The sequence below is a fragment of the Cherax quadricarinatus genome, chromosome 16 (assembly GCF_038502225.1).
Source record: "Cherax quadricarinatus isolate ZL_2023a chromosome 16, ASM3850222v1, whole genome shotgun sequence".
Classification (NCBI taxonomy): Eukaryota; Metazoa; Arthropoda; class Malacostraca; order Decapoda; family Parastacidae; genus Cherax; species Cherax quadricarinatus.
This window is the reverse complement of record NC_091307.1, coordinates 19681225-19709220: the sequence shown is the minus strand read 5'-3', so window position 1 is coordinate 19709220 and position 27996 is coordinate 19681225. Positions and strand designations below refer to the sequence as shown.

General features: G+C 37.5%; 1 protein-coding gene across 5 annotated transcripts in view; it reads right to left on the bottom strand.

Moving 5' to 3' along the window:
• The window catches only part of LOC128688923 (plexin-B), a gene marked incomplete at its 3' end in the record, with an annotated part of 822775 nt that extends 804078 nt beyond the window's left edge, over nt 1–18697 (bottom strand). For 4 of the 5 annotated variants that reach the window (XM_053776978.2, XM_053776981.2, XM_053776980.2 and 1 more), the window contains 1 exon segment: nt 18391–18697. 5 annotated transcript variants of the gene reach the window in all.
• Between the last annotated feature and the right edge of the window lie 9299 nt (nt 18698–27996).

The following is a 27996-nucleotide window of genomic DNA, read 5'->3' as shown; positions in this document are numbered from 1 at the left end:
GTACAGTAAAGAGACTGAAGTACACTGGTCTTTGCGCATTGTACAATAAATGTACGATTCCAGGGATTATCACTCCAGCGACCCGGTTCCACACCAGGCCTCCTGATTAGTGATCTGATCAATCTGGCTGTTTATTCTAGCAGCATGCCCTTCAACGCACTACAGTCCAGGTGATCAAGAACTGGTTTGAGTAGCTTATGAAGTTCCCTCTAGAAGACAGTTGGGGGGGGGGGGTTCTGACAATAATTCTCCTTATGATATTAAGGGATGGGGTGGCGTTCAACTGTCTGATTACTAATACTTGACTTGCTGAATGCCGAGCCTACAGCAAATATCCTAAATTGTGGCACTAAATTGACTCGTTGTCCGACAAGAGGATACATGGGCGAGTATGACGGAGGATAATATACACTCGTGGATCAACGGCCCAGCGGCCTGGTCCCCAACTACGCCTGGTAGATTAAGGCCTGAGCAACCAACCACGCTGTTACTGCTGGCCACATGCAGTCAAACGTACAAACCACAACCGAACTCATCAGGAACTGACTTGATACCAGGACACAGCGAATCTTGAAGCAGACAAAAACCAAGTCCTCCGATGAGCCACCGAAAACAAGTCAGTCAAATCAGTTTCTGATCAGCTGGGCTGTGGTGCATGTTGGACTGTGTGCAACTGGTACTATAGACTGGTCGATCTGGAAGGCCGGGTCTGGGAGTTGTAACCCTGCTATTCTTTTAAGACAAATGTAAGGTAAGGTAACCTATAGGTCTTGAGATACGCCTAGGTGTACTCGTTTTACCCATGCTTTTAAATGAGGTTAGTTAGCAGTCTGTCGATTCTCTTGCACTTATTGGGAGTAATTTCGGTGTGCACACTTGGAACGAATCCCTCCTGAACTTTCTAGATACAAATTAAGATTTAATGTATTCATACAGTCAGGGTAATATAGTTCTAGGGACTTTAGGGTTTCCAATAATTTAGGCCTTTAGGTGAATTTATACGGGCAGTGAAAGTTCTAGGCACATTTTCTAGATCTAGACTGATCTGGTAATGTACACCTATTTTCTAATGTTGAGAGTATAAGTGCTTTAAAGTTTATCATCACTGGCTTGGCATCTCTTGTTTTGAAGGGCCTAGTTGCGCAGGCGGCCTTTCATTTTTTTGGCGATTGTGAAAGTAACACTGTTGTCATTCTCTCATACTTGAACGTACTCTCTTCTTACACCAATAATACCAAGTTCATTAAATTCCTCTTATGCTCTTTTGAATGGCTGATAATGTTTTATAATCCATTCCAGTTTACAAGCATCCAAAACACTAAAAATACAATATATGTATAAGCATAAGCACATTTAAGCCCCAAGCAACTTCGTGTAAAAATAAAAAAGTGTATATACATATATGTTAAATTTAGACATAACCCAGCAATTAACTCCCAGGATCGAAGACATTTTTCTTTAGCTAAAATTAACACAAGTACACCGTAATCTATTATACGTATTGTTGTAGATTTATTAATGGGCACGTCGACACCAAGGTATCTGTAATATTTAGCATATCCAATGAATATACATTGTAAATAAATGTTGAACGTGCCGTTTGCTTCTTTATAGTTTAGTGCCCTCGTCAGAAATTATCTGACGTCTTACTGTTGTCATCGACAGGTTTAAATCACTATTTATTCCTTCATCTATTTTATTTATGTAGTTTGTCTCACACTCAGATGAGCTATGTCCTAGTCGATTACATAATGTCTGATCTTAATCAGGTATGACGCATTTTATTACGTGTGTTGTACGAGTCGTATACATTACAAGTAAATGTTTAGGCTAGATGAGTAAAGCATTTAAAAGAGCACTATATAATTAGCACGTCAAATAACAAAGGATTCAGAATACTTCCCTGTGATGTGCCTAAGGATCTCTCTTTTTAATACCATTTATAAAACCATGGTAGAAAACAAAATAATCTCTTAGATTAGTTCCTATTTTCCAACTGAGTAAGTTCTTATTTTGGCTAGTTCATGTAGGCCAGCATTTCTATTCGCATGAAAAGCAGATCTCAACTCGGGAAATTTTCTTTTAAGTTGGCCAACTTAAAGAAAAAAACAAAATACTAAATAGGAAATCTGTCAATGGGACACGAAAAATAAAACAAAAGGATGCATGAGGTTGATTATGAGATATTCAGTATTCATTGGGTTTGTACCTGCAGTATTTCATTAAGAACTGCAAGAAACCCCTCTCGCGTGCCCTAAGTACACTATGGAGGAGGAGCTTGGACATGGGTGAAATTCCACAGTCATTTAAAACAACGGATATAGCCCCACTCCATAAAGGTGGCAGCAAAGCATTAGCTAAGAACTATAGACCAATAGCTCTGACATCCCACATCATAAAAATCTTTGAAAGAGTGCTAAGAAGCAGGATTGCAAATCACCTGGATTCCCAAAATCTGCACAATCCAGGGCAACATGGGTTCAGGGCAGGTCGCTCCTGCCTCTCACTACTACTGGATCACTATGACATGGCCTTGGATGCACTGGAAGAAAATCAGAATGCAGATGTAATATACACAGACTTTGCAAAAGCATTTGACAAATGCGATCATGGCGTAATAGCCCATAAAATACGTGCTAAAGGAATAACTGGGAAAGTGGGGAGATGGATCTTCAACTTCCTAACAAATCGAACACAAAGAGTAGTGGTCAACAGAGTTAAATCGGAGGCTGCCATAGTGAAGAGCTCTGTTCCACAAGGCACAGTACTCGCCCCCATCTTATTCCTTATCCTCATATCAGACATAAACAGAGATATACACCACAGCACCGTATCATCCTTTGCGGATGATACTAGGATCTGCATGAGGCTGTCATCTGCTGAGGACGCGGTTAACCTCCAAGAAGATATAAACAAAGTTTTCCAGTGGGCAACGGTAAACAATATGATGTTCAATGAGGACAAATTCCAACTACTCCGTTATGGAAAACTGGAGGAGATAATAACTAGAACAGAGTATACTACTGACTCCGGCCATACAATAGAGCGGAAAAATAATGTAAGGGACCTGGGAGTAGTAATGTCTGAGGATCTCACTTTCAAGGATCACAACAGTGCCACGATCGCACGTGCAAAGAAAATGATAGGATGGATAATGAGAACTTTCAAAACGAGAGATGCCAAGCCCATGATGATCCTTTTCAAATCACTTGTTCTCTCTAGGCTGGAATACTGCTGTACATTAACATCTCCATACAAAGCAGGTGAAATCGCAGATCTAGAGAGTGTACAGAGATCCTTTACTGCACGTATAAGTTCTGTCAAGCACCTTAACTACTGGGAACGCTTGGAAGCACTTGACTTGTACTCGTTGGAATGCAGGAGGGAGAGATATATCATAATCTACACTTGGAAAATCTTGGAAGGAATGGTCCCAAATCTGCACACAGAAATCACTCCCTACGAAAGTAAAAGACTGGGCAGGCGATGCAAAATGCCCCCAATAAAAAGTAGGGGCGCCATTGGTACACTAAGAGAAAACACCATAAGTGTCCGGGGCTCAAAACTGTTCAACAGCCTCCCATCAATCATTAGGGGAATTGCCAATAAACCCCTGGCTGCCTTCAAGAGAGAGCTGGACAGATACCTAAAGTCGGTGCCGGATCAGCCGGGCTGTGGCTCGTACGTCGGACTGCGTGCGGCCAGCAGTAACAGCCTAGTTGATCAGGCCCTGATCCATCGGGAGGCCTGGTCGTGGACCGGGCCGCGGGGGCGTTGATCCCCGGAATAACCTCCAGGTAACCTCCAGGTCCCTGGTAACGAGAGCGTTCTTCTCGAGCGTAGGTAAAATTTGCAGACATTTATGTTGATGCTAATGGTCTTCAACAGCTAAAACTTAAGTTTTGTACAGCTTGTAAACGCAGAAAATTAATATTGAGTTTAAAACCGATTCATAAAACATTTAAAATATATAATCGAAATGGAATAATCTCTATTAGCAAAGACTTGCTTGGACTTGTTACCATTGCTCAGTACCACAATGACTTCAACTGGAATGACCTGACCTCAATGAGAAAGATAGATATCAAGCATTTTCCAGAGAATCCAATGACATATTGATGAGAATGTAATTCACGTAATGGCAATAATAGTCCTGAAATGTATCACCCAGATAACTGTAGTCTCCTATGGTGTAAGGCTGAGTACTGCTCCTTGGTCATCGGTCGTTACAGTTCTGTTCATAAGTGTGTCAAACGGAAGCTTGTTAAACGTACTGCACTCTGGCAGGATCTATGGTCTTTTCCTTGTTTCTCAAACAAGTAACTACCTTATCTATTCCCGTTTGCCTGGTCAACCAGCCTGTTGCTGCTGGTGGCCCGATAAATTTACAAACTTCTACTGACGTTCAATATACACTCATCTTTACTCTTGTGTATTTTTAATAGTGCCTGTAATATTTTCCTTCCACCTTTCCAATTAATGAGGTCTGATATGAGGCCGGATCGATGGTGATGATCCCTGGAACCTTTGAGCCATATGAAACCTTCGAAATATTTTTTCCCTTTCGTTATTTAGCGCTCTTTGATTCAATGCACGAATTCAGTTTTCCATTTTTTGTTGTTAGGTAAGACACATGCAACAGTTAGGTATCTTTATTTCGAAACGTTTCGCCTACACAGTAGGCTTCTTCAGTCGAGTACAGAAAAGTTGATAGAAGCAGAAGAGACTTGAAGACGATGTAATCAGTCCTTCACCCTTAAAGTTTTGAGGTGGTCAGTCCCTCAGTCAGGAGAAGAGCATCGTTCCATAGTCTGAAACAATATGGAGTTGAAGTGACAGGATGGAGCCTTAAATAGCGCCAGGAGGTGAGACGTAGGTCACTAGTAGAACGTAGATGTTGGGAGGTCAGGTCCCTCTCAAATCCAGCCGTTCCCACTAGTAGAGGTTGTCGAAGTTGATTTCAGGTCTGTACCAAAATACTTTTATGAGCACTGATTTCTGCGGCTTTTTGTATGACTTAATTTGCACTGATATGGTTTTCTGTGCCTACAGTGGTGTTGTTCATGAGCCATAATCCTTCATTATAATTTATAAATGTGTATATGTTAAATATATATGGATGACGAAAAGTGTTAGGGCGAGTACCGAACCCTGGAGAATACGACTGCTCACGGCGATGGTTAAAGATTCATCTCTTTGCGAGTTATTTCTCTTGAATACTTAGTAAGCGATTTAACATCAAACATCGACCATAGAGCAGTGTACTACCAGGTAAACCCAACCCTGCACATCACTGTCACCTGGATCCATCCCTGCATTCCACTACTACTTGGACCTAGCCTTGAACACCACTAAGCAGCTGGACCCACCCCTACCAGCTTTACCCACCCTGGTGCACCACTACCAGTTGAACCATCCCTGTAAACCACTGCCAAATGGACCCACCAATGTAGTACATCACTACCAGCTAGACCCATCCATGTTCACCTTTACCAGCTGGACTCGACCCAATGCCGCTCTTGGTATATCACTCTTCCCTTCCCAGCGTGGTTGTGGGGAAAAGGTTACCAGGGGTCAAAAGCCATCACCCAGCTCCAGGGCGACACAATGGAAGACAATCAGGCTGAATTGTTTAATTAAACGTATGACGATGAAACGCAAGATGAAAAGGGTCTCCAATATGCCTTAAATATCTTATGTTGACGGAGTCGGGACACAAGACTCATCTCACAGTCATTTAAAACCATGGATATAAGCCTATTCGGCAAACATGGCAACCAAGCAACTACAAAAAAAAAAAACTACTTGACCGGTAACACATTGGCATTTTTTAAGAGTTTTAAGAGGCGAGATTGCTAAATATACAAAAATCACAACTGCACAAGAAACCCAAGGAAACGGGTCTGGAACAGATCGCAATTACTGGATCATTGCATTGTCTTTGATGCAATGAGACAAACGAAATGCAGATGCAGTATAAACAAACTCTGTAATCACTCTGACTAGTATGACCAGATTGTAGTTGCACATAAGATGCGATAGATATTTACTTTTCTATCACAGTGTAATAGTACATAAGATGCGACAGATATTTACTTTTCTAACTAATCTGGAAGTAAATAGCTACAGTTATAGTTAACATGGTAAAATCAGAGGTGGCCACAATACTCACCCTAATTCTCTTTCCTGTTCTCAAATCCGACACAGCGACCTAAGTCATAGTACCTGGAGGTTACCTGGAGGTTATTCCGGGGATCAACGCCCCCGCGGCCCGGTCCATGACCAGGCCTCCCGATGGATCAGGGCCTGATCAACTAGGCTGTTACTGAATCATTTTTTGGTAGATGACACTAGAATTTGCAGGAGAGTGAAATAAAAAATTTTCAAGTTGGCATTAACCAGGTTTTCCAAGAGGACAAACTTCAGTTACTCCCTTAGAAGGGTTTCGAGTTTTCCTTCTCCCGCAGCCTGGCCTTGGGCTAGGCATCTTAAAAGGCATAATGTCCAAAGAGCTTATGTTCAACGATCGCAGCAGCATTATCATAAAAAAAATAGATATACTGGATGACAAGAACTTTCAAAACAGTTGATGCCAAGCCTGGAGTATACCTGGAGAGGGTTTCGAGGATCAACGATCCAGCGGTCCGGTCTGTAACCAGCCTATGACGATATTCTATCTGTTCTGTTGCTCGATTGTTAGATCACACATTGAGGTCCGTGGTTCAATCTCAGGTACAGGTGGACACATTAGGACGTAGTATTTCCTTAAGACACCTGCAGTTCCTGCTCACCTAGCAGTAGATAGGTACATGGGTATTAACCGACTGGTGTGGGTCGTATCCCTGGAGGTTACCCGGGCACAAAATTGACCTAATTTGTCCAAAATGCTCTGTATGACCAGGGGCTTTCTATATAAAAGTATGTAATATGTTAGCTAGGCCTGTATACATTGTACATGTTCTTGTAGAAATAGAGATTATTATGATTATAAATTATTCTCTCTAAACTTTAATATTCCTGTTCACTAACATCCCCTTTTAAGGTATTCAAAATAGCAGAATTGGAGATAGTACAGAGAAACTTCTCAGCCCTTATAAATTCAAACACCTAAATTTTGGGGCATCCCTGAAGTCCAGGTGAGAAAGATAAAGCATAATTTACGCCTGGAAATTTTGCAAGGACTGGTCCTAAATTGGCACACACAAGTTACTTCTTATGAAAGGAAGAGGCTTGGCGGACAGTGTAACCACCCCCAATGAAAAAAAAGAGGTACCACGAGTAGCCTAAGACTTTTCAACACCCCTCCCTTATACGGAAATTACCAAGAAACCATTAGCTGTCTAAGAGAGCAATAAGTTCCTCAGGTTAGTTTTTGATCGGCCGGCTGTGGTGCCTATGTTGGACTGTGTAGCCTAGTTGATCATTAGGTCATTGATCACGAAGCCTAGGCTGGGACAGGGCCGCGGAAGCGGCGATCCTGGGAGCTGTCTTCTGGAAACCTACGTGGCTACAAACAGTGGCAAGCGGAGAGGTTCTGCTCAGTAATCTGATAATAATGCTGAAGCAATGATTCCTATGGGCGCATTATTTGTGTATTAAAGAACTTATAATTATGTAAAAAAAGAAAACTTTTCGTTGCTGCCGTCTGGACCTTTGTGTGTGTGTGTGTGTGTGTGTGTGTGTGTGTGTGTGTGTGTGTGTGTGTGTGTGTGTGTGTGTGTGTGTGTGTGTGTGTGTGTGAGATACAATCGTAGACAGAGGATCTTAACATTGCAAGATAAGCCACGGCACGGGGCTTGCATATATATATATATATATATATATATATATATATATATATATATATATATATATATATATATATATATATATATATATGCAAAACAACCACTCTGAAAGAATAGAGAAATAGAGAATAGAGAAATGTGAGTAGTCACGAAAGCGCTTGGAATTTCTCTATTCTTTCAGAGTAGTTGTTTTGCATATTTTGAAATCACCTGTTTACTGTGATCTTATTGCATATATATATATATATATATATATATATATATATATATATATATATATATATATATATATATATATATATAAATGGAGAAAGAGGGGTGTATTGTGTAAATATTTTTATTTAGGTTAGGTATCTGATTGCCATTAGCTAGACGTAAATAATGGTGATGCCCATGACTCGCCAGCTCAGTCAATATTCCCAGGCATATCGGCCCAGATGATCAAGTACCCGCCCACTTCTTATCTGGGTGACATCCACGGTCTCAGACCTTGCTGGCGACGCAGCAAGACGGTAACCCACCTCATGTACGAGACATTCTCAAAAGCAAAAATTACCCTGACCTTATCCTACCACGCGAATATTTTTTTTGTATGTCATATTTGAGAGAAACAATAATCTTTGTTAATGGGGCGACTCTATACGTAACATTTTTTGAGAACACTTCCGAATGTTTTTTCAGCGCTTGTGCCCTGACCTCTTGTCTGGTATACACGGAGTATACCCGGTGTGTGTTCCTGGGGTTAACACCCTCGCGGTCAGGTCCATAACCAGGCGTAGTGGCCGGCAGTCGCAGCCTGATCAAGCAGGCTGTTACTGTCGGCCGCACGCAGTTCAATGTACGAACCACAACCCGGCTGAATCTGAAGGAACTTATTAAGCGCTCTCATTTGGAACATTCTGCTTTTGCTCCAGCAACTTTATTCCTGGCATGGCAATAGTTTAGGACGGACCGAAACATCAAATAATCTTCATTATAAATTCGTAGGTTGTGAATTGTTTCAACCAGATATTACGATTTTATTCAACATTCGTTACATATCTGAAAAACTCTTGAGTGATTAGTCCTAAATCTGCACACAGAAATCACCAGTAGGAATATAAGAGGTTCAGCAGACGACGTAAAATACCGGCAATGAAAAAGTATAGCATTTTTCATTTTATTATAATATGAAATAAATAACTCAGTAAGTGCAGAAGGACCAAGATTCTTGAGCAAACTCCATACGGTCGATATAGCTGGGTTGCGAGAAATAGAGCTCTCGAAACCAATGACAGGCACCGTATGTCGCAGATATATCTGCCACCATACCCATAAATTTCGGCACAGCTATGGTAAAAATTTTACCATGAATTTTCTTTGTGAGCCAGGCTTGTCACAAGACAAATGAATCAGCGCCAATGACCCAGGTTTTGTGACAGTAAAGGGCACACAATTATATATTGCAGCCACAAATGTTTCAATTTAATCGTCGAGATATCCTGAGGCATTTGTCTCCTATTCCATATGTACAGCTCGTGTGTCCCTCCCTGGTTTCCCCTCGACTGTTGCCAAGCTGATCAATTTATTTACCAGATGACATTCCCACACGGGTCTGACACAGCTCATGGCTCAGTATCGTCCCCTAGGGAGGATGTCCCTTCCTCACACCTCCGATGATAGTTTCCTTTTATCCCTTGACATTCTAGGAGACTGGTGGTAGTCAACGTTTAGTTCCATTTGTTTTTAATAGGATAATTACGATAATCTTCTAAAATCGATAAACCTGTAGGGCTCATATTGTGCTTGATGACAGTAATCAGGTACGATACACGAGGTAGGGGCTCCAATTTCTTGAATCACGAACAATTCACCAGAATCAAGGCAACTCCTACTTTTGAAGAAATGGAGATAATTATATGTTGTTGATAATAATGCAAGTCTAGTTGCACTACTTCATATATGAATCAATATCAATAGCAATTTCGAATACCTATATCATTTTGTATATTACCTCAACCATAATCTACCCTCCTTCACTGCTAGCAAAGTGCAATCGACACAACTAAATAATTGGTAAGGAGAAAGCAACAAGGCAATTAAAGTGTGGGGAGCTAGGCCCCTCACTGACGCCCTCTCTCGCTAATCTACTTTCCCACTGGCTATCTAACTTTCATGACCCAAGGCTTTCCTGCACCTGGTAGCGCCCCAACACCTCACTTCACCCTCTTCAACTTGCGTATACGTTTCTTTGCAGTCCTATGTGTAAACTGGCCGCACACACGCATGCACTTCCCAGTTTGTACGCTAACCCTGCAGTCAAATGGGTGGCTGTCGGCAGAGCCTTGAACAGTTGAAATATGACTGTTTTACCTGAGTAACGCTTGGTGCCCATTTTCTGTTTGCACGGTATTCTTTTTTTTTGTTGTTGTCATATCTTTCAGTTTTCCGTTGGAACCTAATGTAACCCAATTTAGCATTAACTAACCTAACCCATGCGAAAAAGTGATATAGTTATGAGGATGGGTTGAAATCTGGCCGTGTAAGCATGCACATAACTTCACCTTGAGTCGCCAGCAAAAGCGTGCATGCAAGTCTTCCCAGTCCCATGTGAACGCACTATGCGTTGGCATGCATATATCCCTTCACCACAGTTTACCGTTCATAACCAGCGTTTACATGTTTTCCTAGCTCCATGTGTACGCAAACCCTGAAATCTGGCCGCGTGTACGCATGCATATACGCACACTGGGATACAAGGCACCAGCTGGTCGGTGCTCAAGTTTAAAGCTGATGTGTGGCTTCTCAGACTTCTTACATTGGCGAGGCTTCGTTACACTTTAATTTTTATCTAACTTGCTTACAAATAAAAGATGGTAACTGAAACAATATTTTTGCTTTAGCGTCACGAAAATCAATTTGCACAACTTGAAATTATTTAATTTATTATAATTAATGGTAATATAATCTTATGTAAGTTAGGTAGTATTAGGCTACAACAGTTTCTTAATTTTAACAGGTTTGGTTAGGTTGTTACTAGAAATAAGACAATACCAAATCTTCTGCAGATACCGATACCGTAAAAATTAGATGATACCCGCCTAATGATTCCGATTCACGTCGATACCGGTACTCAATTTTTGGTGAATACCGATACCACCGATACTGATACCTTGACACACCCTTTGTCGCTACCTGTTGGTGCATATTAAAAAATAGCAAGTGTCCCTATTAGGCAATTTTCTTGTATATGGTATGAGACGTTTAAAGCAGTGGCACATACTGGGGACATGTTTTCTTACACCTGCCGCCTCTGTTCACCTAGCAGTAAGTAGGTACAAGGGTGTTAGTGGACTGCTGTGGGTCGCTTCCCAGAAGGTAGTAGCACACCTTAGGTAGGGCTGAGTTTCGAAATTAATCGAGGGAGGATAACAGCTCGTAGCCTGTAAAATTGATGCGTAAAAAAAATCTAGTCACTATTATTTGTGAGTACAGGCCCAGCTTGGGCGCTAGCAACAGCACCTCTGTCACAGGGAATTTAGAGATAGAAGGTGCTATAACCCTTGGAAATTAAAAAAATATAAATATGAAATGATCACTGAAACAGGACAATATAGGCATGCCTCTTCTCCTGTAGCTACAATTTATTAAATAGGTAAATATTACTTTCTCTGGTTACTAAGGTTAAATTTCTGTCCATGATTTAACGCAGCTCATTAATAACGATATAAATACATGGAGGCATATGAACTGCGTCTGCGCAACTGATGAGGGATTATTGGATGTTCGCGCTGTAAAGTTCTGCTACTGCGAAAAATATGTCCGTCTACCTGGAAAGTGATTCGAGGGTCAACGTACCCTCGGGCCAGTCCCAGACCAGGCCTCCTGTTGGATGGCCTGGTCAACCAGGATGTTGGTGCTAACAGTAAGAAGTCCAACGTTGTAAGCACCATTACTGGAGAAACGTGTCCAGTTCTCTCTTGAAGACTGCCAGGAGCCTGCTGGTAATCCTCCTTATGTATGAGGGGAGGACACTGAAAAGTCTTGGGCTCTTAACACTGAGTTGTCCTTTATGTACTCATTGCACCCATGCTTTTTTACTGGAGGTATTTTGCAATCTACAGGTTCCTCTACCACCTCCTTTATCATATTGGCTGGCCAAGAAATAATTTACACCAAGGAAGTGGAGCAGAATTCTTCCTCCGTAAGCCATGCGTGTCGTAAGACGCGACCAAAATGCTGGGAGCAAGGAGCTAATAACTCCTGTATACATTACTCAGTCTAAAAAGAGAAACTTTCGTTTTTCTTTTTAGGTCACCATACCTCGGTGGGATAGGGCCCATTTCTTATATGTCGTGCCGAATATGTAAAACTGGTCAATTAGCAATAACTCATTTAAAATTAAGTCCTTTCTAAAATTTTCTCTTATACCTGGAGGTTACCTGGAGGTTATTCCGGGGATCAACGCCCCCGCGGCCCGGTCCATGACCAGGCCTACGTTTAAAGATATATTTTTTTATTATTGTTGATGTAAAAATTTATAATTTTGCACCAAAAGAATCTTAGAAAACTTACCTAACCTTATTATAGCAAGCCCAATTTATTTTAGCCTAACCCAACTAAATATATTTTAATTTGTTTACAGTAATTTAATACTAAACAAACACAGTGAAATATATTTTTTTTCGTTAGGTTCAGAATGATTTTGGCGAAATTATTGCATACACAAATTTTCACTTGTCCTATATGGCAAGATGAGCGTTGCTATTTAAGCCAAGATAGCAAGTTCTGTCTATTCGGCACGACATTATATATATATATATATATATATATATATATATATATATATATATATATATATATATATATATATATATATATATATTATATATATATATATATATATATATATATATATATATATATACATGCCGTGCCGAATAGGTAAAACTTGCGATTTTGGCTTAAATAGCAATGTTCTTGCCGAATAGGGTAAGCGAAAATTTGTGTGTACAATAATTTCGCAAAAATCATTCAGAACCTAACGAAAAAAATATATTTCACTTTGTTTATTATTAAATTACTGTAAATTTACATAAAATATATTTAGTTGGATTAGGCTAAATTAAATTGAGCTTGTTATAAGGTTAGGTAAGTTTTCTAATTTTTTTTGGTACAAAATTATTAAATTTTACATTAACATAAATGACATATATATATGTTGTGCCGAATAGGTAAAACTGGTCAATTAAGCCCTTTCTAAAATTTTCTATTATTTTTTAAAGATAAATGAAAAAAATATATCTTTAAAGGTATAAGAGAAAATTTTAGAAAGGACTATTTTAAATGAGTTCTTGCTAAGTGACCAGTTTTACCTATTTGGCACAACATATATATGTCATTTATATTAATGTAAAAATTAAAATATTGAACCATATTATAACAAGCGCAATTTAATTTAGCTTAATCTAACTAAATGTATTTTAGATAGGTTTACAGTAATTTAATAATGAAATATTTTTACAGTAATTTTACAGTAATTTAATAATGAAATATTTTTTTTCGTGAAGTTCGAAATGATGTTTGCGAAATTATTGCATACACAATTTTTTGCTCCTTATTCGGCAAGAAGAGTATTGCTATTGAAGCCAAAATTGCAAGTTTTACATATTCGGCACGACACACACGCATACATGGAGCGCTGATTTTTGTGTCCATATGTCAGTCTAAGTACCAATGGAATTGGCCAGTAATTGGAACATCACCACTTAGCCTGGTGGTTAACGCTCTCGCTTCAAACGGCGAGGGCCTGGGTTCGATTCCAAGCCAGAGTAGAAACATTGGACGTGTTTCTTTCCACCTGTTGTCTATGTTCCCCATCAGTAAAATGGGTACCTGGGTGTTAGTCGACTGGTGTGAGTCGCATCCTGGGACACTGACCTAAGGAGGCCTGGTCACAGACCGGGCCGCGGGGGCGTTGACCCCCGGAATTCTCTCCAGGTAATCTCTGACTTTAATAAGGACCTCAATATACAACGGGTTTCCTGTATCTGACAATGTATGACATAAGATCACAGTAAACAGGTGATTTCAGAATATGCAAAACAACCACTGTGAAAGAATAATGAAATTCCAAGCGCTTTCGTGACTACTCACATTATCAAGGAACAATGATAATGTGAGTAGATTTTTTAGACAAAAGCCTCGCGTGAATGTGTGTAATTAGAACCTCAATTTTTTATAGTTATGTTATTTCATATCGTGCAATCAAATATTTAAAGGTTAATTTTCTGTAAAAGGAATTTTTCCTAAGAAAGTAGCACAGAATTTAACACTTGCAAAGTGTACAAAAGAAGTGTATAAACAAGATATGCACAGTTAAAAGAAGGGAGATAAAATGCTGATAATATCTAACCATGACAGAACAGGTAAAAATAAATTTTAACTGGACAATTTCACATTTTCAAATGATATAGGAAGGAAATGGTTTGGCAACAAGAAAGAACATAAACAGATTTAAATCTGTAGATGAATGTAGCAAACTGCCAAACAGATCAATGATATGCTTTTATTATTAAATTCATTAGGGAACGTTAAGCCCATAGGGATCATATAGGGTATGAGGGAATGGCAGGCATTCAGGTTCGATCCAAGGAAGTGCAGCACAAGTTCGACCCAAGGAAATAGAGCACAGTTTCGAGCCAATCAAGTGGGGCACAGGATCGAGCCAAGGAAGTGGAGTACAGGTTCCATTCCTTAGATCAAAAGCCTTGATAGCCAGATACGTGAAAGGAAATCACTGGGTACGAACTTTCCTAGCAAGGGTCAGGTGGCTGGCTCACTGCAATACTATTTCTATCTAGAACAGGTGATGCAGAACTGGAAAAAAATACAGAGAACGTTTACCACCAGCATAGAGCCAATGAAACACTTCAACCGGAAACGGCTCACAAAAATCGGAAATGTACTCTCTGGAAAGGCAAGAATGAGACAATAATATACACGTGGAAGATAAACGAGGGCCTAAATTCTACTGTCTAAATTCTATCATACTTGTGTCTAGCTTCTGAAACACGTAATTTAACCTCAGCGAAAAGTATGGAAGCCACAGGCACAATACGAGAACTGCATCAACAACAGTAAGTCTAAATATTTCAATTTATTACCAACAGATATCAGAAATATTGCTAAAACCAGAACGGAAGTCTTTAAGAAGAAATAGGATCATTACCTCCATGCTATGCCAGATCAACCAGGTTGTGATAAGTATACAACTCTTAAATTTCCAGCAGTAACAGTCAAGATCACCGAGCAAAATTAACAGAATTTAGATGGAAAAATATAAGGCTGCTTCTGTTGCACTCTTGAAAACCTAAACACATTAAGAACCAGCATAAACAAGAGTATGATCGCATCCGTGTTTCCCTACATAATCCATCTAGTTATTCCATTCTAGTTATTCCATAAAGTCTTGATGCACCATAAGGAAATTGCAGTCAGTGTTTACGACCCCCAAAATTAGTATGATTCAATATGGTATACAAGCGTCCAGCCACCACCCCAACCAATTTGGCTGACATCTTCACTGCAAACATTAAGAGAACCACAATTTGCCAATTTTATTATAAAAAAAAAGGCGTGTGTGACATCCCGCAACCATGCAGAACAAAACCTAGAAGACGAAGGCGAAATTACATTAAAGCAACGATCGCCCTCTCACCTCTCTCTCAGCTGGCCCATTAGGAAAACCTAACCTGATTTTCTCGTGGATAATTATATTATCGTGTTTATTTCACGTTTCCCGCTCTCCCAAATCTGAAGTGGCCAACTGCTACATACTGCCACTGAAGATTTAAGCAAGAATCCACTAGGTCTCGTCAAAAATACCAATAAATATGGTATTACAGAGTCTATACATTAGGAAAAGTTAACCATAAACTGTTGAAACGAACCCTGTATTAAAAATATTTAGCCCCGCATTTCCATTCATGAGAACACACTTTAAAACATTTTGAGAACATAACGATAAGACTGATGCCTAAATTAATGTAGCATACGCAGCGATAAGATTACATAAAACTAATTATTTGTTTATAATAAACAAATGAATGACCTGTCGCTGTGACCCCCTATTTTAGGCCATGAGATTTTTCATAATCTAACTAAAAAAATAATATAAGCTGAAATCTGAATGCTAACCACTAACATTTTGCATGTCAATAAAAGAGCATGCCAGAAAGTCTTCAGAACAATTTACATACGATGAGTTAATCGACATATTCTGGTCAAGGTCTATCGTATTTATCAACTACTAGCCGTTTATAAAACAAAACAAAAAAAAAAATATGGCGAGATCTTTTTGTGTATTATGGTCAATGCAAAGAATGTTAATTTTATTGGGTTATCCTAGGTTAAATCTACATAGTGAATTTTTATGTGTCCATGCCCCTCAAGATCTTTATCAAAATAAATTTATATATTATATATTGAAAACCTAAATGAGTGACTACAAATCACTGTTTATATAAAAAAATATGAAAATTCACATGAAAAAGATAAATCGTTTTTCTCAGCCCTAATTTAGATAAAATTTAAAACCAATGTGATAGACTAGAAATATTATAGAGATGAAAGCTAACTTAGATTTTGTTTTTCAGGTGTAAAATATTACTATGTAAGAGCACTTAATAATATAAATACATAGCTGCCATATTCTTTGTTATACTCTTATTACGTTAAAACAACTTATCTTACTGCAGTCGTTCACAGTACGGGAAAATAAATCTTCAACACAAGTCAGGTATGGACTATAAATGACCTCTGGATACCGCTCACGTGACATGCAATACATATCCAGAAACAGTATCAACTCTCATGGCACATCGTCTGCGTAATATGCTGATTTCATTCTGAGCTTATTTTAAACATCTGGATGTATCCAATATATGTCAGGATTATGATTATGCGTTTGAGAGGTAAGATTTGCCGAAAAGTATATGCAGCAAATGTTTATTGACAGACGTATCGCTCTAAGCATAACTTTTATTAGGTCATTGATTTTCTTGAGAAAGCTGTTTCAAGCGAAACGTAGTCTCTATATAGAATATCAAACATAGGGGGGTGGTAGGAGAAGAAAATATTCAAACAGCTCCGGGGAGAACCTTGAGTTTTCCCTGAGGTACGTTTATTGTCTTCTCTGAGGATGAGGGTCCCCATTCCAGCCATTGAGGTGATACTTACAAAAAAAATTATATATATATATATACGCACAATGTTTCATATCTGACTTTCTCGAATACAGGCCATGTGCCATGGCATTGCTTGATAAACCAATCCAAACGCCGTTTTCTCTTATCCTCAAATTATATTCACTGATATTCCAAATTGTATTAATTGCTTCTGATCTTGCAATACAGCAATACATATTCATCTGGTGACCAAAACAATGCGGCTGAGTTAGTGTTAGTCTTAAAGCCTATATTTGCACGCGAGGTCACTGAGGTTGAAATTCACCTGTAAACCAACAAGAATAATCATTACATTGGAGACTAAAATAATCTGTTTATATACAATGAAATCCCTTTTAGCACTGTCTGCCCCTAGGGTAAATAAATTTTTATTTAGGTTTCACAAAAAAAGTCAAGTTCATAATGGCTTTGTACACACACTGTACAATACCTATATTTGGTCTAAACAATCCATTAGTTAATAAGTTCGACTTCATTTTCATTGGGAATCCTTGATACACTTGAGATTTCGATAGCAAAATGCACACACATGCAGTTCTCTATTGGAAACAAAATACTTTCAGAATATCAATAATAAATATTAATTACGACATCAGTAACGAGGGCAACACATGAGGTGCAGTTAAGGAATGAAAAAAAGCAACATAGAAAGAACATGTCACATTAATGTGGAACCGCTAAAACCGTGGGGCTCATTCAGCACCTGGTGGATGGGAGGCAATCAGGTTCGATCCAAGGAAAAAGAAGCTGATTAATTCCTTGGAACATGATTCCTCTCACCGGCATCAAGGCACTATCTCTACTGAAGGGAACAGCATTTTTTTGAGAGCGCTACACCCGTATGGGTTATTACAGCGCTTGAGGGATCAATCCGAGGAAAGGGAGAAGTGGTACAAGTTTATGGATCAAGAGCCCCTTTACAGGAATCGAACCCCTCAAGAGCTTGATGCTGGTGAGGGGTTCTTGATCCAAGGAGTTGGACCTGTCCTCCCCTTCCCCGGACCGAATCTGACTGCCTCCCCTGGTGCTGTATATCCCCCACGGGTTTAGCGCATCCCATCGATTAAAAAAAAAATAAAAATCGAAACGCCTCTTGAAGGCAGCAGCCCTTGTGATATAACTTTTTGATGACTACATCTTTATAAAGTTTCAACGCCACAAAGCTTTATATAGAACGAAACGTGGCAATAAAAGCTAGCTCTGCACACATGTCTTTGGCTTAACACGTGAGGTGATGCTAGCAGGACGCCCTCGCTGTCTGTATCAAACTTCCCACCAACTTTTCCGGACACATGTCGCGCATGTGAACTTTTATTTTTCTAAATACAAGTCAGAATTCCCCCCTTCCCCCTAGACCAGCTGCATCTGACACTTACCTCATCTCATAATCCATTGTTAAACCTGAAGACAAGTCTCATGGATGCAAGATGCTAAACAAAAATTAAGAGAATTCTCTCCACTGGATGTTCTTTAAAGTTCGAACGCCATAGAAAATTTCTGGACAGAAAAACTTGTTCCAACACCGGTCTTATCAATCAAGATGACACAAACAGCCACTGACACAGACCGCTTAGCTTCACTGAAACACCTATCACAATTAAACCAAGAAGAGGATTTTTGGGCGAGTAAATACCACTGAGCGAGGACACACGAGAGCAGCGCACATCCACTCCCCACGCTTGCCATACGTACACTACCCTCTGATTGGTTCTCCAAGTCAGAGTCTGCAAGAAGGCCCCTCATTGAGCATTCTAAAAGTTTTAGATACTTTGTTACTATGACGCTGATCTTAGTTTTACCTTTTCTACTGTGCTCGTCACTTTATCTATTTTAGAACCTACATTTCCTGCCCTATGGGAAAGCTTGGGTAACTGGTTATATGTATACCCAACGGCAGAAGTATGAACAGAATAATACGTTTAGAAGTTGGCAGATGTCGCCATGGAAACGCATCTAGGAAGACGCAATTTCAACAAAATATTTGTGACTACTATTCACCAGGACGCTACATCAAATTTACTTTCCCTCTGCACAAAATTATCTTGCACACTATTGTTTCCTAACATTACTGATAATATAGGCAATCTGAGCCCCCAAAAATATATACTTGATACATGAAACGTTAAGGCAGGTGACTAACCAAATTCCACATGTTATAAAATTTCCATTGTACAGACAAATGGCCTCCCATATGTTTGTGCAGGACAACTTATAATCAAGTTCATTTTGAAAACTGTTGTATTTGTTAATTTTGGTTTTTTATTCGTTATTTTTTCATCAATAAGATGCATTTAACTATATAAAATAAACTGCAACTAGTAAAAACATTAAATTTGTATATATATATATATATATATATATATATATATATATATATATATATATATATATATATATATATATATATATATATATATATATATATATATATATTATATATATACACACACACACACTTAATTAAGCACGCAAAGAAAGTAAAATACAAAAATACAACTATCTTCCGCAGCGCTGTATGACCCTTGTGGGTTTAGCGCTTAGTTGTGATTATAATAATATAATTATTTTCTAATAGTTATAGATATTACGTATTGCAAAGAATTTTTCTTCGTTATAAAGCTCATGAATCGGTCAGAAAAAATGCTTTGAAAGACAAAAAGAAGCGCTCTTGATCTCAGGAACTGGAGCTACCCCCGTCTCGTTAGAACGGATCTCGTTGCCTCCCGATGATAAGGTTCAGTATAAAAAATAGAAAGGCACAATACCTGGACTGCAACAATACACAAATAACTCGTACATAAGAGAAACTTATGACGATGTTTCGGACTGGTTAATGGCCCAGGTAGGACCGAAACGTCGTCAAAAGTTTCTAATGTGTCGGGTTATTTATGTATGGTACTGTATGACACGGTTAGCACTTCCTATGAATATAATAATAACTCGAAAGAAAAATTTAAATATAATCATTTTTTTCGTTTCTGTTCACTCTTCATAATTAAGTAATATATATATATATATATATATATATATATATATATATATATATATATATATATATATATGTCGTGCCGAATAGGCAGAACTTGCGATCTTGGCTTAAATAGCAACGCTCATCTTGCCATATAGGACAAGTGAAAATTTGTGTATGCAATAATTTCGCCAAAATTATTCTGAACCAAACGAAAAAAATATATTTCACTGTGTTTGTTTAGTATTAAATTATTGTAAACAAATCTAAAATATAGTATTTAGTTGGGTTAGGCTAAAATAAATTGCGCTTGTTATAATAAGGTTAGGTAAGTTTTCTAAGATTCTTTTGGTTCAAAATTAAAAATTTTTACATTAACAATAATGAAAAAAATATATCTTTAAACGTATAAGAGAAAATTTTAGAAAGGACTTAATTTTAAATGAGTTCTTGCTAAATGACCAGTTTTACATATTCGGCACGACATATATATATATATATATATATATATATATATATATATATATATATATATATATATATATATATATATCTGTGTGTGTGTGTGTGTGTGTGTGTGTGTGTGTGTGTGTGTGTGTGTGTGTGTGTGTGTGTGTGTGTGTGTTCATTTTTCTGCATGAACTGCATGACCGGTGTTCCTGGGGGAAATACAATGAAACGCTGTTAAAAAATCGTTCAAAGATGGAATGTTTTATACAGTTATTTTGGGCAGAATTAATTTCCCATACTTTCAATAACTGTGGCTGCTGACTGAATCTCTAAATGTTGGAATAACACAATAAAATCTAGCTAGTAACCACGCCATTTGCTGCGGGTCATCATAAGACTAAAACCCGTTGAGGAAACACTTGTCCTGTTCCCTGACAAACCTTCCCCTCAACTCTATAGTCAGAGAAGTACCCGCAGGAACGGCCATCAATATTTCGTTTTTTTGCCCTGGCACAAAATAATCAAAAGCCTCTCAAAACAAAACGAAGAGAGAACATACGAAGATCAGCATGCATCTTCCTTCAGAAGGATGATAATCTGCCCACTTGGTAAAGTGAAAACCTGACAGAGCTCTCAGCCAGGAGGTAACCGCGTACATGCTATTATACAATTATTTTAGGCTTACCAAATACCATATAATTTAAATAAATACAGTAATTGAGACTGTTGCCTGAATGTCTATATGTGGGCCTAGTATAAAAAAATGCTAGTTAAACGAATATGTAAAATTTACTAAAAAAAGAAAAAAATACTGGCCTCGTCGAAAGGAGATGACCGCTACCTCACCATGAATTTTATGGTCAGAGAATGTCATCTACCATGTTATCTTACCCTGGCTCAAAATTTTAATCAGGAATCCCAAAAGAAAATATTTGGAGAGAAGGGCATTCGTAATAGTCTATATCTGCTTTGAGAAGGGAAATGCAGCCTGACATGTATAATAGAAGGATGATACCTATAAGAATAGATTTTTGTAGGTGCAGAAGTTATTATACTGGCTTAAATAACTTAGAATAGTTAGATTCTGTGCGATAACTGGAGAATGCCTCTTCTGAGCAGCTTCATAGTTTTAATAATGTGTCTTAAACGAAGATTTAATTTTATAGTGAACTTTGCAGTCTCAAATATACTAGTTAATGATATTTTAGGAGGATCACACTTGATCTTCCGGACCACTAAGTGGCTTATCAAGATAAAGAATTAAGCAGATATTCAAGATATTTCAAACCTAATTTTTGTAAAACATCGGCCGTTTCCTACTAAGGCAGGTTGACCCGAAAAATAATCAACACTTTCATCATCACTCACTCCATCACTGTCTTGCCAGAGGCGTGCCGGTACTACAGTTTAATAACTGCAGCATATCTCCACCCCTCCTTCAGAATGCAGGCACTGCACTTCCCACCTCCAGGACTCGAATCCGGCGCTAAACTTGTACGTGTCACACAGTGCCTGAAAAAATACAAGAATATCAGGCTCGATACAAGCGGAAGATAGCTTAATTTCCCTGGATCAAGAGCCCTTCACCGGCATCAAAATACCAACTCCCCTCTGAAAGGACATTTCTTAAATAAAACCTAATATCTGAATAAGTATAGTACTACTGCCTAAGGGTTTATCCTTGGCTAAATCGACATTGTTTACCACCAATGTATGTCTACAACATTTATATGCATGTAAAAAATATTGAATAATTTTTTAAGAGTAAAAGTCACAATATTTTCACCGGAACAATTAACAAATAATTGCACTTTGATAAGGAAACTTCGGAAGATATTTTGGTAAGTTCTGGTCTAGTATAAAACCAAAACTTATGATCTGATAATGATCCAGATCTGACCGAAACGTCTTCTAAAGTTTCCTCAGCAAAGTGCAAGTTAGTTACAATATTGTCACTCATCTGGCATCCACTCAGTAGAAACAGTCACTCTGCAGTCAACCAGCAGCCACATTCACTCATCAGCCACAGTTACTCAGCAGTTACAACCACTTACAAGTCACAGACACAAGTTACAAAATCTCAAACTCATAACTCACCAGTCCAGACAGAGCATTTCAAACGCAAATCAGTGCAATATAATACAGTGTAGACCACAGCGTCAGTCATTTCAGTGCAACACGATGCTAGGACAAGCTGATGCCGGATACCCTTCAGGAGGGGCACTTTGATGTTGAAGCTTTCTCTTGTTCCACGGAGTTGAAGCTGCCCTCACACTTCTCTCTAATCAAATCTGATTACCTGCCATTCCTCAGGCGTTTTAGACCCCTGTGTTTATTTAAGCACGGGTACACAAAAGTACAATTATCATATATCGTGTAAATTACCTAGAATAACCCCAAAAAAGTCAGATAAAGTGACTTATTTTTATTGAGGCCCTTGGCTTAAGGATAATAATAATAATAATAATAATAATAATAATAATAATAATAATAATAATAATAATAATAACAATAATAATAATAAAAATTAGATTCTGCTACCTCACATACCCTGTGGAGGACGCTGATGTGGGCGTCTCTCCCACGCCACCGCCAGGAAACCCACTTCCCTGTAAAGAAACTGACCGTAGATTTATTGAAGTTTACGAGGGGGCTGAACCCGGAAGGTCCGACAGGAGTTGGGGTGTTGTCCACTTGGAGAGTAAGAAAGGAGGAGAGGAAGGTACTGTGAATGGGTCCATGAAAGGAAGGAGAAGGAAGTACTGTATGAAAGGAGGAGGCACTGTGGGGTTCATGAAGAGGGAGGCACTGTGAGGTTCATGAAGAGGGATGAAACCAATGATGATCCTTTTCAAATCACTTGTTCCCTCTAGGCTGAAATACCGCTGTACATTAACATCTCCATTCAAAGCAGGTAAAATCGCAGATCTAGAGAGTGTACAGAGAACCTTTACTGCACGTATAAGTTCTATCAAGCACCTTAACTACCGCAGATCTAGAGTGTACAGAGATCCTTTACTGCACGTATAAGTTCTGTCAAGCACCTTAACTACTGGGAACGCTTGGAAACACTTGACTTGTACTCGTTGGAACGCAGGAGGGAGAGATATATCATATATATATAAATATAGAGATATATATATATATATATATATATATATATATATATATATATATATATATATATATATATATAATGTCGTGCCGAATAGGCAGAACTTGCGATCTTGGCTTAAATAGCAACGCTCATCTTGCCATATAAGACAAGTGAAAATTTGTGTATGCAATAATTTCGCCAAAATCATTCTGAACCTAACGAAAAAAATATATTTGATTGTGCTTGTTTAGTACTAAATTATTGTAAACGTATTTAAAATATATTTAGTTGTGTTAGGCTAAAATAAATTGCACTTGTTATAATAAGGTTAGGTAAGTTTTCTAAGATTCTTTTGGTGCAAAATTAAAATTTTTTACATTAACATTAATGAAAAAAAATATATCTTTAAACGTATAAGAGAAAATTTTAGAAAAGACTTTATTTTAAATGAGTTCTTGCTAATTGACCAGTTTTACATATTCGGCACGACATATATATATATATATCTTTCTTTCAACACACCGGCCGTATCCCACTGAGGCGGGGCGGCCCAAAAGGAAAAACGAAAGTTACTCCTTTTACATTTAGTAATGTATACAGGAGAAGGGGTTATTAGCCCCTTGCTCCCGGCATTTTAGTCGCCTCTTACAACACGCATGGCTTATGGAGGAAGATTTCTGTTCCACTTCCCCATGGAGGTAAGAGGAAATAAACAAGAACAAGAACTAGAAAGAAAATAGAAGAAAACCCAAAGGGGTGTGTATATATATGCTTGTACATGTATGTGTAGTGTGACCTAGGTGTAAGTAGAAGTAGCAAGACATGCCTGAAATCTTGCATGCGTATGAGAGAAAAAAAAAGACACCAGCAATCCTACCATCGTGTAAAACAATTAAAGGTTTCAGTTTTACACTCACTTGGCAGGACGGTAGTACCTCCCTGGGCGGTTGCTGTCTACCATCCTACTATCTATCTATATATATATATATATATATATATATATATATATATATATATATATATATATATATATATATATATATATATATATATATATATATATATACACACATATATGTCGTGCCGAATAGGCAGAACTTGCGATCTTGGCTTAAATTGCAACGCTCATCTTGCCATATAGGACAAGTGAAAATTTGTGTATGCAATAATTTCACCAAAATCATTCTGTACCTAACGAAAAAAACATATTTCACTGTGTTTGTTTAGTATTAAATTATTGTAAACAAATCTAAAATATATTTAGTTGGGTTAGGCTAAAATAAATTGTTATTGTTATAATAAGGTTAGGTAAGTTTTCTAAGTTCCTCTTGATGCAATATTATAAATTTTTACATCAACATTAATGAAAAAATATATCTTTAAACGTATAAGAGAAAATTTTAGAAAATACTTAATTTTAAATGAGTTCTTGCTAATTGACCAGTTTTACATATTCGGCACGACATATATATATATATATATATATATATATATATATATATATATATATATATATATATATATATATATATATATATATATATATATATATATATATAATATAATATAATATAATCGTTCCGTAAAGGTAAAACTGGTCAATTAGCAAGAACTCATTTAAAATTAAGTCCTTTCTGAAAAATAATCTTATACGTTAAAAGATATATTTCTTTTTATTTATGTTATTGAAAAAAATTTTGTTCTAAACTTTTTTTAGAAAATTTACCTAACCTTGTTATAACAAGCGCAATTTAATTTAGCCTAATCCAACTAAATATATTTTAGATAGATTTATAATAATTTAATACTAAACAAACAATGAAATATATTTTTTTCGTTAGGTTTAAAATGATTTTTGCGAAATTATTGCATACGAAAATTTTCGCTTGCCTTATTCGGCAAGAAAAGCGTTGCTATTAAGTCAAACTCGCAAGTTTTGCCTATTACACAACACAAACACACACACTTCTCCGAGGCTATGGGACCCACAATTTACACCAGAGGTAGACCCCATCTATCTATCTATCTATCTATCTATCTATATATATATATATATATATATATATATATATATATATATATATATATATATATATATATATATATAATCACTAAGTCATTTAGCTTGGCAGGTTTTATCTTTTATATAAATATTATTCTGTTATAGCTATGGAAAAGGTGGTAGGAAAGTTTACCTTAATCCATGTTATTGGGGTTAAATTATCTTTTATCCTAATATATACGTGAATTATGTTATACTGTATTCTCAGTTAAGGTGGCATATCACCTGGGCACCACCAGTCAAGATTACTTTGGTTCCTAATATAGGCATTACAGCAAATTGTCAGTGTATAAACACACACATACACATTTGTCTCTGTATACCCTGTGACATAACATATGTATGTTTGTATTCTTGTATGTATGCTCTGTATTACTTTTCATATGTATGTTTTGAAGTAAACTTAGTTATAAAAGCAATACTTTTATAATTCATATGTTGACAAATGTAATGGGCAAGGAAGGTAATAGTTGTGTGGGAACTCTGTTTTCACTGGTTGCGGTTTCAGTGTTGGTATTAAAGGTTATCCTTGTATTCGCACTTTATTATATAATAAGGGTTGACGGGTCATTTAAGTGTCGGGAGACACTTGCCTTGTCTTTTGACGAATAAGATAAACATTGCTTTATAACTACTGAGAATAAAACCGCTACTTAAAACTCGGGATTTAGTAAAAGCATGTTAAAAACTAATTTAGCAATGACCCAGTTTATCATAAATAAATTTATCAGATGCCGGTCAGATTGGCTGAAGATTAGCTCCACTCCATGAAAATAGCTAACAATGTGTGAGCATTTTTAGTATGGCCTTTTTAAATGCATCAGAATTTGCTATTTTCTTTTAACTGTTTGGCTAGAAAGCGGTAGCGGCCGAATATTCAGCGAACTCGGCCAGGGAGTCAAATAAAAGATTATCAAAGACAAATTTCTTACAGATCAGCATATCAAAAACCACCTTGAATACCTGGTTTTTACAGACCAGTATATCATAGACCAACAACTTGTAAGTGACCAGCTTCCTAAAGACCGCCAGTTTACAAAAAAAAAAAATAATTACAGCTAATTTCCTGAGAGGTATCTTGAGATAAGTCAGTTCACTGAAAGTCGAAGGAGGAAACTAGGACTTCTGACTGTTTACAGTCTCCAAATATTTCTACAAAATAGCCAAAAACAATAAAAAAGCTCACCTGACGGAATGCTGTAACGATTTCGCGTTAAAAGCCGTCGACTCACATCACTAAGGTAAAAATATGAACCTCATATACTTTAGAAATAACTTGACAACGCTACACCATCCTTCAGTATTTCAGAAACAGGAAGTTATCTGAGGAAAAAAATCTTAACAATATCGTAAATTATTTCTTTACGCGAAATCAGATACTGCTCATTGTTTTTACTCTGTGACACATCTAATTAAGAGAAGATAAAAAAGTTATTAATGTCACCATAAAAGAGCAATAATTGTCAAAGTCTTCCCACACGTTTAAAGATGCTCCGGAGGAAATGTGCAGTGTAGGGACGCACTGCTTGTCAGGCATATTGGTATTTTATGCTTTTTTTAAATAATTGCGATAGAAATCGTTTAAAACTATACGAAGAAGAAAACCCTGGTGGTGTACAGGTGATATGCCGCCTTAATTAAGGTTCTATTATAATAATTATTATATGATCTACTTGTACACCTAACATCAAAGATTCTTGAACCCCTATAACATGGCGTGGAGTAAACCTCCGGAGAAGCACCACTTAAAAAATGGTTATAACTATGGCCATAATTTTTAAAGGGGTGCACAGGTAAGCCAGCAGAAGGCCTCGGCCAGATGACCAAATGCTCCAGCTCTGGGTCATCATATGACTAACACCCGCGTCAGCAAACACTTGTTCTGTTTCCTGACAAACATTATACCTACCTACCTTCCAGTGTACGTACGCTGAGAGATGGACGTTTTTCTGTGTCTATTCTTGGCGTGTTGGGTGGCTGGTTTTTATTAGGATTTAAGCCTCTCGACTGCTCGAGGGTCATTCAGTCCATCGGGCTATAAAACGCCTGTGGAATGGATGACAGTCTGGTTTGATCCAAGGGAAGATAGCTTCAATTCCTTGGACCAAGAGCCCATCATGAACACGAAGGCAAACATCCCACTTGAATCAAGTACGTATAGGTGGACTACAACTCTTATTAAGGTCACATGCATTCTCTAGCCTAGTTATTATTATTATTATTATTATTATTATTATTATTATTATTATTACTCAAAAGTAAGCACTATACTCTTGTGGTTCATACAACTCCTGAGTCATGGGAAATAATCAGATTTGATACATGGAAGAGAAGGGTATCTTCACCAGAATAATTGCAGCACCTTTGATGGTTTGATATTAAGGTTGTAATTTTTTTAGCAGCTG